This window comes from Ananas comosus, linkage group 9, assembly GCF_001540865.1.
Source record: "Ananas comosus cultivar F153 linkage group 9, ASM154086v1, whole genome shotgun sequence".
In the NCBI taxonomy this organism is placed as follows: Eukaryota; Viridiplantae; Streptophyta; class Magnoliopsida; order Poales; family Bromeliaceae; genus Ananas; species Ananas comosus.
Genome location: NC_033629.1, coordinates 7,455,566 through 7,471,176, shown reverse-complemented (window position 1 = coordinate 7,471,176; position 15,611 = coordinate 7,455,566).

The following is a 15,611-nucleotide window of genomic DNA, read 5'->3' as shown; positions in this document are numbered from 1 at the left end:
GGTTCTGTCCGTTCGACGTCTGTGGACGTACCCGAACCGACCAAATTGGCTTTCGCGGGGCCAGACAGATATAATAGTATCAGAGCGGTGAAAGTAAAAGTCTAGGATGCCTTAGGGACCTTAGGATTGGAAACCTTAAGGATTATAGGAGACGAGTAACGTGGACTTAGCATATAGCGAAAGCTAGATGGATTGGGTTAATTGGTAGCACGTCTCTAAGCGTAATTAGAGATGAATCCAAGTGGTCATTCGTTCTCAACTTGAGGGGTTATGTTGGGCGGCCGACAACATAATGCCGAGAGATAAGGACAAGTACACTTGATTGCTTTCGCCTGATTTGGTTGTTGGTTGGGGTGTATAGTTGCGACGTGTGTGTCACGTAGGTCGAGTACTAATGTGTGTGCTACGTTTCAGAAAACAATGGCACCGACTCGACGTCCGGCTACGAGATCCACTCCGGCATCACCTCTTGAGATGCCCGAGCAATCTGGGTCTAATGAGGTTCGTGAGTTACGAGCCCAGGTAGCCGCATTGGCTGGGGCTATGCAGCGGCAAGAAGAGCAGATTGGGAGGCTCCATGAGTTAGTGTCTCAACAGGCGGCGGCGGCTACACCTGTGAGTCAGGACCCACCTGCACCTGTGGCACCGACTCCTACGGTGGCGGGGACACCGGTGACGATTATTCTTCCGACAGCTTCGGGTTCTTCGGCCCTTTATCTGGATGCACTAGAGGCCAAACAGGAGCGGTCGTCGGCGGTATTGACGGCCTTTAAGTGCTTCAACCCTCCGACTTTTGATGGGGAAGTGACGGATCCTTGGGTGATGGAGGCATGGCTTACCGCTATAGAGGCGTTATTCGAAGATATCTATACATTGGAGAAAGATAAGGTTCATTTGGTCGCGCACTGCTTCGAGAAGTCGGCTCGTTGTGGTGGACGTGAGTTAAGAAGAATCGGTCTGCGGATCTTCCTTCGTTGACTTGGGAAGAATTTCGGGGGTTGCTACTAATGGAGTACTTCTCCGATAGTGATAAGCGAAAAATGAAAGAGGATTTTCTCAAGTTGAGGCAGGGAAGTCGTTCTGTGTGGGAGTACGAGCGGGAATTATCGCATTTGGTGAATTGTGTACCGGGATTGATTCATAGTAACCGGGACCGAGCGGAGTGCTTTGAGAGGGGGTTGCGGCCCGAGATATTCAAGGTGATACATGCCTTCAGGTTGAAGACTTATGAGGATGTATAGGATCGCGCCCTTTGGGTGGAGTGAGGGAATTGGATCGCGCGGGAGGAGCGCGACTCATTCGAAAAGGAAAAGGAAAAGACAAAGAAGCGTGCTGCTAGTGGTTCCGAGGGTTAGTCGAGTTCTAAGTGACCCCCTCGGTACCCACGAACACAGTGGAGGAGCCGGGAGTCAGTCGAGGAGCCAGGCATCCTTCCAGTGCATGATCTGTGGTGGGGATCATCAAGCGATTGGCTGTCCTCAGCGTGAGGGAAGGTGTTATAGATGTGGCCAGGCAGGGCACTTAAGTCGGGAGTGTCCGGGTGGAGCATCGACTGCCCCGTTAGCTGCGTCAGTCCAGTTCGCCCCGAGACAACTTGCGAGATTGCCACATGCTATGTCGGCTGGACGCTCGTCTGTGCCGCGTCAGCCAGAGGTATCTCGAGCGGCGCCTAGTGGCGAGTTTTTGCTGCCCAGGTGGAAGAGCCTGTGCGATGTCGTGGCAGGTATTGTTTTAATTAATGGCACAAGAACTAGAGCATTGTTCAACATTGGTGCATCAAACTCATTCATTAGCATATCATTCGCTAGAGCTCATGATATTGAGATTTCAGATAGTGCGGATGCTTGGTGGGTCTATGCATCCGAGCACACCTTTAGTGTCAAGGAGGAATGTGCAGCTTGTCCAGTGCAAATTAGTGATTGGATTATGCCGGCGGATTTACTTGTCTTGAGCCGGATAAAAGGCTTCGACATAATTCTTGGGATGGATTGGCTCTCAAAATATTATGCCACAATTGATTGCGAGAGCAGGGTAATCACTTTTCGTGAGCCTGGTCAGGAGGAGGTAGTTTATCGTGCATGTAAAAGCTCGCTCTTTGCTATGACGGTGTCAATGTCGAGAGCGAGGAAATTGATTAATAGCAGATGTGTTGCCTACTTGGCTTCCGTGGTGGAGACTCAGAAGGAGCTCCCAACACTTAGGGATGTTTCGGTAGTGCATGAATTTCCAGATGTGTTTCCTACGCAGTTACCGGGATTGCCATCGGACCAGGAGATCGAGTTCGTCATTGACTTGGTTCCCGGGACGGCGCCGATTTCAAAGGCCCCGTATAGAATGGCACCGGCGGAGTTAAGGGACTTGAAAGCTCAATTGCAAGATCTACTCGACAAGGGCTTTGTGAAGCCGAGTGTATCGCCGTGGGGAGCCCCGGTGCTATTTGTGAAGAAGAAAGATGGGACACTTCGGCTTTGCGTGGATTATCGTGAGCTGAACAAGATGACAATCAAGAATAAGTACCCGTTGCCGAGAATTGATGATATGTTTGACTAGTTGCAAGGGTCTCGGGTATATTCTAAAATTGATCTTCAGTCGAGGTACCACCAGTTGAAGATCAAGCCGGAGGATGTGCACAAAACGGCGTTTTGTACGCGTTATGGCCATTATGAGTTCACGGTAATGCCGTTTGGGCTTACAAATGCCCCTGCAGCGTTTATGGACTTGATGAATTGGGTCTTTCGGCCATTGTTGGATCGATGTGTCGTGGTATTCATTGACAACTTATTGATCTATTCTCGGAGTGATGAAGAGCACGAGAAGCATTTGAGGACCGTGATACAAATTCTCTGAGAAAATAAGCTCTATGCTAAGTTGAAAAAGTGTGATTTTTGGCTTTGTGAGGTTGCCTTCTTAGGCCATGTAATTTTTAGGAATGGTATTTCTGTTGACGCAAAGAAAGTTGAGGCGATTAGAAATTGGCCTCGCCCGACGACTATTGCGGAGGTCCACAGTTTCCTTGGTCTTGCGAGCTACTATCGGCGGTTTGTGGATGGGTTTGCTAAAATAACTACTCCACTAACGCGCCTTACGCACAAGGGAGTAAAGTTTGTGTGGAGCGACGATTGCGATCAGAGCTTCCAGGAGTTAAATGCAAGGTTAATGACTTCGACCCCGGTACTCGCTCTACCGATTCCGGGGGAGAGCTTTGTGGTTTATAGTGATGCCTTTTACAGTGGTTTTGAGTGTGTTCTGATGCAATGTGGGCGAGTCATTGCTTATGCTTCTTGCCAGTTGAAAAGCTATGCGAAGAACTACTCTATCCATGACCTTGAGCTAACCACGGTGATATTCGCGCTGAAGTTGTGGAGGCATTATCTATACGGTGAGCGCTGTAAGGTGTATACTGATCATAAAAGCCTCAAGTACTTGTTCACCCATAAAGAGTTGAATATGCGGCAACGGCGGTGGTTGAAATTACTAAAGGACTATGATGTCACTATTCTATACCACCCGGGAAAAGCCAACGTAGTGGCCGATGCATTGAGTAGAAAGTCGGTGGAAAATCTAGCTATGGCAATCACGCATCAACCGGCATTGCAGAAGGAGATGCAACGGTTGGGTCTTGAAGTGGTAGCTCCAGAAGTACCGGCTATTATTGCCGCATTAGTGGTTCAACCGACCTTGTTGGAGAGAATCAAGGAACGTCTGGCTATGGATCCATATCTCCAAAAGGTGCGGAGCGACGTGGAGAGCGGACGTGCCGGTGATTTCGGCGTAGGGTCCGATGGCGCACTTCGGTTCCAAAACCGTTGGTGTGTGCCCAAGGATAAGGACATTCGAAAGGCTATATTTCAAGATGCGCATTAATCCTCTTATAGTGTGCACCCAGGCGGCACTAAAATGTATAAGGACTTGAAAGTGTATTATTGGTGGCCGGAGATGAAGAAAGACATTGGGGAGTTTGTGGCGCAGTGTTTAACGTGCCAACAAGTTAAGACGGAGCGCCGATTTCCAGCAGGGAAGTTGCAAAGCTTATTTATTCCCGTTTGGAAGTGGGAGGATATAACGATGGATTTTGTGGTCAGTCTATCCCGATTGCAAGCCGGACGTGATGCTATTTGGGTGGTAGTGGATCATTTGACGAAGTCGGCTCATTTTTTGTCGATCCATACCACTTGGTCTGAGGATAAGTTGGCACAGGTGTATCTTAACGAGCTTGTGAGATTGTATGGAGTTCCATCTTCCATAGTATCAGATCGAGACTCCCGTTTTACATCTCACTTTTGAAGAGCTTGCAAGATGCTCTGGGCACACGGCTCAACTTTAGCACGGCATTTCATCTTCAAAGTGATGGTCAATCGGAGAGGACGATTCAAATCCTTGAGGACATGCTTCGGGCATGTGTACTCAATTATAAGGGTGGGCGGCATGAATATTTGCCGATGGTCGAGTTCGGATATAATAACAGCTACCAGGAGAGTATTGCGATGGCGCCATTCGAGGCACTTTATGAAAGAAAGTGTCGCTCCCCTATTCATTGGAGCAAGGTGGGTGAAAGAGTCACCCTTGGTCCGGATGTGCTGCGAGAGGCGAAGGAAAAAGTTCACATTGCTCACCAGAGACTGTTGACGGCGCAGTCGCGACATCAGAGTTATGCAAATAAGCGCCAAAAGGATTTAGAGCTCGCGGTGGGATACCGTGTCTTTCTAAAATTGTCACCCATGCATGGTGTTAAGCGGTCTGGGGTTCAGGGAAAGCTTAGTCCCCGATACATTAGACCGTTTGAGGTGTTGGAGCGTGTGGGTGCGGTGGTGTATAGACTTGCGTTACCACCGAGGCTTACGGGAGTTCACAATGTATTCCATGTATCCAGTCTCCGCAAGTATGCCCATAATTCCTCTCATGTCTTAGAATATGAACCGATGGAGTTACATGAAGATATGACTTATGAAGAGTTTTTGGTGTGCATCCTTGCTCGAGAAGCGAGGGAATTGCGGAATCGTACCATTCTGTATGTGAAAGTCGAGTGGAGCAATCATGCGAGGCGTGAAGCTACTTGGGAACTCGAGAAGGCAATGCGCGAGACTTATCCTCATCTATTCGAGTAGATGAGCTAAGGTATGGATTTAAGTTTCGCGGACGAAACTACTTTTAAGGGGTAGGGAATGTAACATACTGAATCCCTAATAGGTTATACCGAACTTCAGTCAAATTGATCGAAGTGTGGTGATGGACAAGTTGGTGAGGTCCGTTGATCATTTCGAATGCTTCGGAGTGCACTAGACTAGTGGTTAGGACCTTGGAGAGCAAGCTGGAAAATTTCAGGCCTTTTGTGCTGAAAATGCTCTCGGGGTCCGGACCCTGAGTGTAGGGTCCGGACCCCGAACTCGCAGCAGGTAGGGTTGGACTAAAGTGTTAAATTGGTGAGGGGCCCTTGTGCAAATGGCTGTTGGGAGAATATATACATGGGTTTTAAAGCCCTTGAGCTCATTTCCTTTCACACCAATATCAAAGAGAAAACTCTCTTTCTCTCTCTAAGACTCTCTACTATCTCTCCCTTTCTCTCCTTCTCTCACTAGGGTTTGCTCCAAGAGAGGAGCTTGGTGGAGAAGAAGGCTTGCTTAGGGGTGAAGCTAGCTCTTGTGCTTAAGTGGGGGAGAAAGCTAAGGTTTGAGGTGAGTTTTTGTGGTTATGAGTTAGGGTTTGGTTGTGTTTCCTTCTAGTTATTGTTTCTAGAGGATGTTATGGTAGATTAAATCTAGAGTCTCCAAGTAATAGTGGGTATTTTGTGATGATGAAAACCTAGGGTTAGAAATTAGGGTTTTGTAAACTATGAGATCTAACATGAAATTGATCTCTTGTAGCCCTAATTGGAGTATAAACCGACACGTTGGGAGACTCAAATCGAAGTTCCGACTAATCTACGTCGAGATATTGGGGAAAAATCATATTTTGGCTTCGTTTGTCGTAGGTCGAGGAAATAGGCGACTATAAATCACGAGACTTGAGTTGTAGCCTTCCGGCATCCTACGAGGTGGGTGGTACTATCAGAAATTATCGAATTTCTCATTATGTCTATGTCGCCTTTTTGAGAATATATATACACTTGTGGCATTGATGCATTGTAGGGTATTATGACATGTGGTTATGGTATGGAACCTATTGTATGCTTTCAATGAAAAAGAACATGTGAATGGATAGTGGACTATGCATATAGAAATCCTAAATGTATGAAATGAATGTGGGACTATGACATTAGTAAACAAAGGTGACATTGACACTAGAAGGTATGAATTGCACCTGGAATTGTGGTATGTTAGACAAGATAAAACCTTAAAGAACATTGTGGCAAGAATGGCAAAGTATCCTCAAAATTGAGGATTTGATTATACTCACATTTGGTCTATATGCTTGAGGGCGGTAGCTCCCTCTCAAGCGGTGAGCTCCGGAGTGGTCACCACTGGGTTGTAGCGGTATTCTCCCCAGTAGACGGTCCCGTCCGGTTGTAGCAGAACTCTCCCCAATAAAAAGGGATTTGGTTAGTGAGTTTGGGTTAACCATGAGTTAACCAAGATGATTGGGTAAAAGTCAAGGTAAATGTGAAAGACGTGCATGTATCATCATGATCATATTACTTGTTGATTCAGTTCTTGTACAGGCATTGTAGTAGCATTAGTATGGTTTGCTATCTACCTCTTCTTTTCCTACATATGCCTGAGTAGACCTAGTGGGCGAGTCGGTGGGGTCGGCGGCCGAACCCACTGGGAACTTTCATTAGTTCTCACACCACCAACCTTGCAGATCCTAGCGCGAGCCGGGCGGTCGAGGATCGCGACAAGGGCATCGCACCCTAGATAGCGGTAACCCGAGTATAGTTTGTACCCTGTTTATTATCATCTTTTGTATATGATGATGTATAAATGATGTAAATTCAGATGTGGTATATGTTTCGTGGATGAATCATATGATGTATATTGAAAGAAAAGAATGTAATATGTGGATAGCTTTTGTTTGGTTAAAAGCAATCAAATTACATGTGTGGACGTATGGATAGTAGTAGTATCTTCACCTGCTTGTGGTTGCTTTCCCTCGTGCAACCCATGTATAATCGAATTCTTTTTGTATGAATTGCTGTACATGTTGATGTTTGCGTGGAGCCTTGGGCAGACAGGGGAAGTTCTGTCCTTTCGGTGTCTGTGGGCGTACCCAAAACGACCAAATTGGCGGTCGCGGGGCGTGACAGCATGGCAGTCAACCATTGATAGAGTTCAAGGCTACTGATGTAACAACTTACACTTAGCCTCCCACTTTCTCTCTCCCTCTTCTTCCATACTCGAGGGGGAAACTCCCTCTATGTACTATCCCTCTATCCCTATATATCTCTTTCTTCTTCCCTCTCTCTCTCTCCTTTTTTTCCTTCATATTCTTCCCTTTTCCCCCTCCATCACTCTTCTCTCTCTTCTTCTCTTCTCCTAACTCTTTTTCTACTTCTCTCCTCTCCTTAAGTGGAGCTAGTCCTTCCTCGGCATGGGCTTCAGTGAAGCCTATGAAGCAACAACCATGACAATAGAGATTGAAATCTCATGTCATAGCATAATCATTGTCCAGGTTATAGATTAACCCTACCACTGACTCAAACGCCCATATAACTCAACAAACCCAACACCATCTCCGCGTCCATATTACCCACCTCTAATCACCTATGTATCACTCTATTAGGACTCATCATGACATACCTGACACTCATCTCAAGCATAGATTATTCAGAATAAGATGATGACGTATTTTGCTCATCATAATGTATCTGATACTCATCTCAAGCGTACATCATTCATTCTTCCCAAGTTACTCCCAACAAAAATATCTTCCTTTTCACTAATCTTTCTGGCATTTGGGACTTCTTCTCTTTCACAACATTTTTAGTCGAGATACATTATCCTATCACACTCTCTCGCTCTTACCCTATTCTAGTCTTCATACCACTAACCAAGACATATACTAGATAACCATCTAATCTAGTGGATTATTTCTCTACCCAATTAATTTGGCCCTCTTTGATCCATTGGCTTTAAATTTGGCCATCTTTTCAAATGACTTCATAAAAAGGGACATCGAGGCATGACAGATTAATGTGGTATCAGAGCCAAATTTACAACCACAACTTCACTCATGGATTTTTTGAAAAATAAACTGAACTATTGGTTAGGTTGACCGATAGAAAGACCTAAGGTATATAGGCACGCGAGTGCAAAGTGATTGAGCTTGAGTCCCATGTGTGTGTCGAGTCGAATTATTCTCTTGACGCTGTTTCTTTATTACAAATGGCTCGAGGTAGACCCTCTCGTCCCGACCGCGGTAGTGGATGTGCTGGTATGGAGGCATCTGGTGGTACGCGGGAGCGTGCCTTGTCAGGTGGAGGTAGTGGGGACCGAACAGGCACTGAGCCACTGGGCGATGCTTCCACCCAGCAGCTCGAGGCTTAGGTGGCAGACTTGAGGATCCAGATGGCTGCCCTCATCGGCATGGTCTAGCAGTTTATCATACCTGCTACTGCTCAAGCCCCACCTCCGGCGCAGGCACTATGGCAACTGTGGACCCTCTTGCAGCGTCTACACCAGTCGTGACACTAGCCGCCGCAACGACGATTATTTCCGCTAGGGGTACTAACACCCTTGCAACGAAGGGCGCTCGCATCAGGAAGAAACTGGGGGAATTTTGAAAGTTTGATTTGCTGAAGTTCGCAAGCAAATCGAACGATGGGTGGGTTGTTGAGCGATGGGTCACCCACATGGAGAAGCTATTTCAGGACTTGAACATCAAGGAATAGGATAAGGTTCCTCTTGCCGCCGATTATCTTGAGGGCGAGGCAGATAATTAGTGGAGACCGTATCGGGAAGGCCGATTTTCCACGATTTATCCACCTTAGAAGGAGTTCCGAGAGCTCCTCTACGGTCAGTACTTCAAGGACAGTACTAAACAGGGCTTAGAGCGTGAGTTGGAGCGGCTCATGCAGGGCAACCGCTCCGTGACAGAGTATAAGTGAGACATCTCTCGCATTGTTGGGCTGATCCCTTTCGTGGTTCGCGACGAGTACCACAAAGTGCGGATGTTTGTTAAGGGGCTAAAACCCAACATCAGGATTCTGATCATGTTGCACGGTGTCATGATATTTCGATAAGTGCCTGGACAGAGCCCAGATGATACAGAACGACATGGAGGAGGCACGAATTGAGCGAGACATTTTTGATAAGAATAGGGACAAGAAGTGTCCCCACTCTAAGTCGAGCGGTGTGTAAGGGACTTAGAAAAATTATGTGGCAGCCCGATCCCTAGCTCAACTCTGCTAGTGAAAACGGATTGAAAACGGGTTGTCAAGGAGACCCAAATCCAACCCGCTGTGGGAAACTCAAGGATTGCAAAACTGCCATGAGTTACACTGTGACTCTTGAGCTTTTGGCTATTATGAGGGCTCATTATGTATGAGTTAGTGGGTGTGTTGAATGGCTAGATTCAATATACCTAGGAGCCTATAAATAGTGTGGTTGGCTAAGACCAAAACACACAAGAGAGTGTGTTTGTATGCTGTAATCTCTTTTTCTAAGTAGTGTTGTACTTAGCTTTTTGAGAGAACCTCCACCTCTTTCTCTTATTTTTTCTCTTTGCATACCTAGTCGTAGGACGTGAAGGTCGGGGCTTGCAACAAGGACAAAGGCTTGTCCATCTCTGCGAAGAAAGGTGGGCGCCACAGGGGCTTTGCGAACGAAAATGTTAAGTCTGTGACAGTTGGTATCAGAGCCAGGTTCGAGCAAGGAACCATGTCGTCATCCAATGCAAGAGTTGTCGACGTTCGGGGTGAACCTCCAAAGCAACCCTCCAAGCAGAGCAAGAGCAGAGACACGCGAATCACGAGGGATTCTGCGTCGTTGGAGGACCGCCTTGCGCTGTTGGAGGACATAATAGCAAAAATGGGTGAGAGGTACACCGAAATGGCTGATTCCTTTAACTCATTTAACGAAGATGTCTGCAGCATAGAGGAAAGCGTCGCTACTGCCATGGCGACCTTTCGAAGCGAACTCGAAAAGCTCCAAGGCTGACTCGTCGTGACGAGGACCGAAAGAACCTGATCGAGGAGCTCATTGCTCGAGTCGACGAGGTCGAAGACCTCAAGACGAGAGTAACGATCCTTGAAAAAGTGGTGGCGCGTGGCTATAAACCCGAAAAAAAGTCCGCTTCGAAGGTACGTGTCCCTGAGCCTCAAAATTTCAGGGGTACCCGCGATGAGAAGGAGATCGACAATTTTCTGTGGCACATGAAGTGCTACTTCAAAGCATTGCGGCTGCACGACGAGGAGGAGAAAGTCCAGGCTGTGTACATGTATCTTGCTGACGACGCGATGCTGTGGTGACGTCGGCGTTCTGTAGAGGCCGAGAAAGGCCAATGCAGCTTGAAGACGTGGGAGTACTTTGTGCGCGAGCTCAAGGCGTAGTTCTACCCCGAGCACGTTGAGTATCTTGTGAGGAAGCAACTTCGACGACTCAAACACACCGGGACGCTCAAAGAGTATGTCAAGGAATACTCTAAGTTGATGCTGTCTATCACCAACATAGCGGAGGAAGATCGCTTATTCTTCTTCCTCGACGAGCTCCAACTTTGGGCGAACAAGGAGCTTGTGTTGCGCGATGTCAAGGACGTGGCCTCCGCAATTGCCTTGGCGGAAAAACTGCCTAAGTACGAGCGGGCGGATTCAACTCGCAGCAAGGCACCCAAAGCGAGTAAGGCTAAAGGTGGAGGAGACTGCCGCGACCAGAAGGAGCGCAGAGGCCGCAAGAGGGGTCCTGTGCCGCCGCCGAAGAAATTGACATGCTACGTCTGCGGCGAGAACCATTCGGCGAGGGACTGCCCAAAGAAGAAGCAGGTGAATGCAGTCCCGACCGAGTAGGGCGGGGGCAATGCATAACCGACGAAGATGGGCGCATTCAGGCTTGTCAGCGCAGTTCAAGGGCTGGCAAGCAGCAGTAAGCCCCTCAACAAGGAGCTTCTGTACATCGATGTGACCCTTAACGGCAGGGCTACATGAGCATTAGTGGACACGGGAGCCACTCACAACTTTGTTGCCGAGGTGGAGGCCAAATGGATAGGCCTTTCCCTTGAGAAGGATGCTAGCAGGATCAAGACCGTCAACTCTGAGGCGCAACCTGTTGTTGGCATAGCCAAGGGCGTGGCCATTGCGGTGGGACCTTGGAGAGTCACTGCAAACTTCACCGCTTCACCTATCGACGACTTCCAAGTCATACTAGGTATGGACTTCTTGGCTTTGTCGAAGGCGGTTTCGATGCCACACCTTAGGGCCATAATCATCATGGATGAGGCGGCCCCCTGCATGGTCCTAGCAAGCCAGGAGAAAATGGTAAGCACCGAAACCCTCTATGTATTGCAGTTGCGAAGGGGTGTGAACCGTGGCGAGATGACTTACCTTGTGGCCATCCGCGAGGTGAGTGACGAGGGCCTCGAGGAGGAGGGCCTTCCTGGGAAGATTGAGGCGGTCTTGGCAGATTTTCAGGATGTTATGCCGAAGGAGCTGCCGAAGCAACTTCCACCTAGGCGGGAGTTGAATCATGCCATCGAGCTCGAGCCAGGAGCCAAACCGCCAGCGAAAGCGCCATATAGAATGGCCGCGCCAGAGCTCGAGGAGCTGCAAAAGCAGTTGAAGGAGCTCCTCGATGCAGGCTTTATTCGACCGTTGAAAGCATCTTACGAAGCACCAGTTTTGTTCCAGCAGAAGAGTGACGAAAGCCTGCGGCTTTGTATTGATTACAGAGCGCTCAACAAGGTAACGGTAAAAAACAAGTACCCTATTTCTTTGGTTGCAGATCTCTTCGACCAATTGGGCGGAGTGAAGTACTTTACCAAACTCGACCTTCGCTCTAGGTACTATCAAGTCCAGATTGTGGAAGGAGATGAGGAAAAGACCACGTGCGTGACGAGGTATAGGGCCTATGAGTTCCTTGTCATGCCGTTCGGCTTGACGAACGCGCCAGCGACCTTCTGCACACTCATAAACAAGCTGTTCCATCCCTATCTTGATCGATTTGTGGTGGTGTACCTCGACGACATCGTGGTATACAACAACACCTTGGAGGAACACATCGAGCACTTGCGAACCGTCTTCCAAATGCTACGGGAGAACCAGTTGTTCGTCAAGAAGGAGAAATGCATATTCGCAAAGGAAGAGGTGCACTTCCTTGGCCACTGGATAGGCCCGGGCCTAATTCGCATGGACCAGCGGAATGTGCTAGCCATCTGCGAATGAGAGACCCCAACGACGGTGTCCGAGTTGCGGTCTTTTCTTGGGCTGGTCAACTATTACTATCACTTCATTGCGGGCTACTTTGCCAGAGCAGCCCCGTTGATGGATCTGCTAAAAAAACACCACTCGTGGGTTTGAACCTCACAATGCGCCGAGGCATTCGAGGACCTAAAGGAGCGGTGACGGAGGATCCAGTGCTGCGACTACCCGATTGCAGTCGCACCTTTGAAGTACATAGTGATGCCTCTGACTTTGCTATTGGCGGTGTCCTCATGCAGGATGGGCACCCTATCGCCTATGAGAGCCGCAAGCTCAATGACACTGAGCGGTGTTACACTGTCCAGGAGAAGGAAATGACCACTATGGTGCATTGCTTGCGAACCTGGTGGCACTATTTGCTTGGGAGCAAATTTGTGGTGCGCACCGACAACATTGCCACGAGCTACTGCCAGTCGCAAAAGAAGTTGTCACCAAAGCAGGCGATGTGGCAGGACTTCTTGGCGGAGTTCGACATGGAGATACAATACAAGCCCGGAAAGGAAAACCGCGTGGCTGATGCTCTCAGCCGCAAGGCTGAACTTGCAGCCGTGTGACAGCTTCACGGGACACTCCGCGATCGACTTCGTTCAGGAACCAACGAGGACCCTATCACTCAAAATCTGGTGCAGCTTGTCAAGGAGGGCAAAACACAAAGGTTTTGGCTGAGTGACGGGTTGCTCCTTACCAAGGGCCGACGGGTGTACGTGCCCAGGTGGGGCAACCTTCGCCGCGAGCTCATCAAGGAGTGCCATGACTGTCACGCCCCGGGACCGATACCAATTTGGCCCGACCCGAGCACGTCAAACAGACGCCGAACGGACAGAATTTTTTCTATCCGCCCAAGGCTCATCACATGTACATTTTCATCAATAGAGAAAAGCACTAGCGAAAACATAAACAAACGGCTTACACGAGGGTAAGCAATAGCCACGAGTGAGAGAAAAAGGAAACTAAACATTCACTTGTACTATGATTCATTTTTGATCATATACACTGCATTCATCTTGTACATTTTCAAATTCCTTACATTTCATTTCATCATTTCTTTCTTACATCACATTTACCTCAAAATACACATTACATTCTTTTCTTTACATTATTTCTTATCAAGTACAAAGATGATCATAGGGTACTTTACTACAAATTGAAACCCAACTTTGGTGCCTTCTGACTAAGGCGTGATACCTTTACCTCGGTCGCTCGCTGGCTCGCTCGGTCCCGGCTCTGTGAAAATAGTGGGGTGAGAACTACAACAAAGTTTCCAGTGGGTTCGGCCTCAACATCACCGACTTTCCCACTAGGACTAACTCAGGCATAATAGAAAGAATAAGCTGCATATAGTAACCAATCTATACATGATGCTAATATGCCTGAACAATAAAGCAAGGAGTATGCTCAACATTAAATAAATGCAGATTATGCAAATTCTTTGTTCTTTTCACTTTATTCTTTGTTCTTTGTTCTTTGCACTTTGTTCTTTGCTCTTTGTTCTTTAATCTCAAGGCTAACCCGGGGGTATCGCTACATTGACTTGCTTCACATTAAGTCCATCATCGCAAGAACTCACCCGCTAGGACCGTCCTTCGGGTTTACTCCAACCCGTGATGCATAACTCCGGAGCGCATCGCCCGAGGGGGAGCGACCGCCCTCGAGTACGGAACTCATAGCAAGTGTGATCATATCCTTAACTCAAAGGATTTATAAGTTTAATCTTGACTTTACACTAGCTCTAGTGTTCCTTCATCACTTTTTGTTGCCACTCTAGCAATTACATTCTTTACATTCTTTATTTTTGGCTACCTCTGGCACTTCATATTCTTTACTCCCCACATTGCTTTAACTTTAAACATTGTCATTTTTCTTATTCTTTGCAATACATTGGTTCTTTACCTCACACTATCTCTAGTGTCATTTCACTTTAACTTTATCGAATGCCACTCGATCTATGTCATTGTGTCACTCTGTTCTTTTGCTCACTTTGGGTGCTCACTTTTCTCTCATGCGTACACATAGGGTTTTCGACGTTTACATAGTTCTCATTCATCATATTATGCAAGTTGTACTCACAATCATGCATCATCACATTTTCATCATTACTTTACCCTAAAATGCATGCAACAATATATATACACATGCTCAAATGAATGACACATTAGGCATAGAGAGAAGTTCAATAAGTTTGAGAAGCACCACCTACCTTGTAGGCCTCTTTAGGTGCTCCGACGATTTTTTTGGGATTTTTAGACACCCGGTTCACTACCTGCGGCAAAACGAAGCCTTATTAGGCCATTTTGCTCATACCTTTACTTTAGCTTTTCGTAACGCTAATCCGAGCGCACCAACGCGTCGGAAATACCCCCAATTAGGTTTCTAGAGGGTCAATTGCACTTAGAAATCCCTATGAGCAAAAGCCCCAATTTGGGTGCCCTAGCTCCATAGCATCATCAAACCTAGGGTTTGATCTCAAAAAGAAGCAAAAGTAGCTTCAATATACTATAAAAAGTCCATTAGAACCATCTTTAGACAAATCAAAACCCTATTTAGGGTTTCACCATGAGAGGTGATGAAGCTCAGCTCAAGCTTCACCATTTCTAGGGTCTTGATCTCATAAGAAGCAAAAGAAAGCTTCAAAACTCTTCAAACATTCCATTGAAACCCATTTCTAGGTCATTCAAAACTCATTCTAGGGTTTTACTATACTAGGGATCAAAGCTTACCTCAAAGCTTTCCCTAAGTTGCTCCAAGGAGGAAGAAGAAGAGGTAGGCTCACTACTTGATCTTCTTCTTCACCTTCTTTTCCTTCTTTTCTTTCTTTTCTTTCTTTCCTCTTCTTCTCCTTTGTCTTCTAGAGAGAGAGAGGGAGAGGGATGAGTTTGGGTGTGAGGGAATGAGAGGGAGAGGCTCTCTCAGCCCTAAACATAACCCACATAATGCATTTTTGCAGATAAGTCCCTCAGCTTTTATCTCATTACACTGCCCGAACTGGGCAGTTCGCGCAGGCGGGGACCGGTCTCTCCTTCAGGGACCGGTTCCCGAAGGCTCTCCCCGCGCAGCTAGAGCTGCTGCGCGCGATGCATCCGGTCTCTCCTTTGGGGGACCGGTCTCTCGGGGACCGGTCTCTCAGGCAGGGACCGGTTCCCGAGAGCTGGTTTTTCAGGACTTAGCCATTTTTCCTCATTTCTCATTTTTCACCCGTTCGGGGACCGGTCTCTCCTTCAGGGATCGGTCCCCGAGAGCTAAAAACCTGCAGAATGCAGATTTCACAATT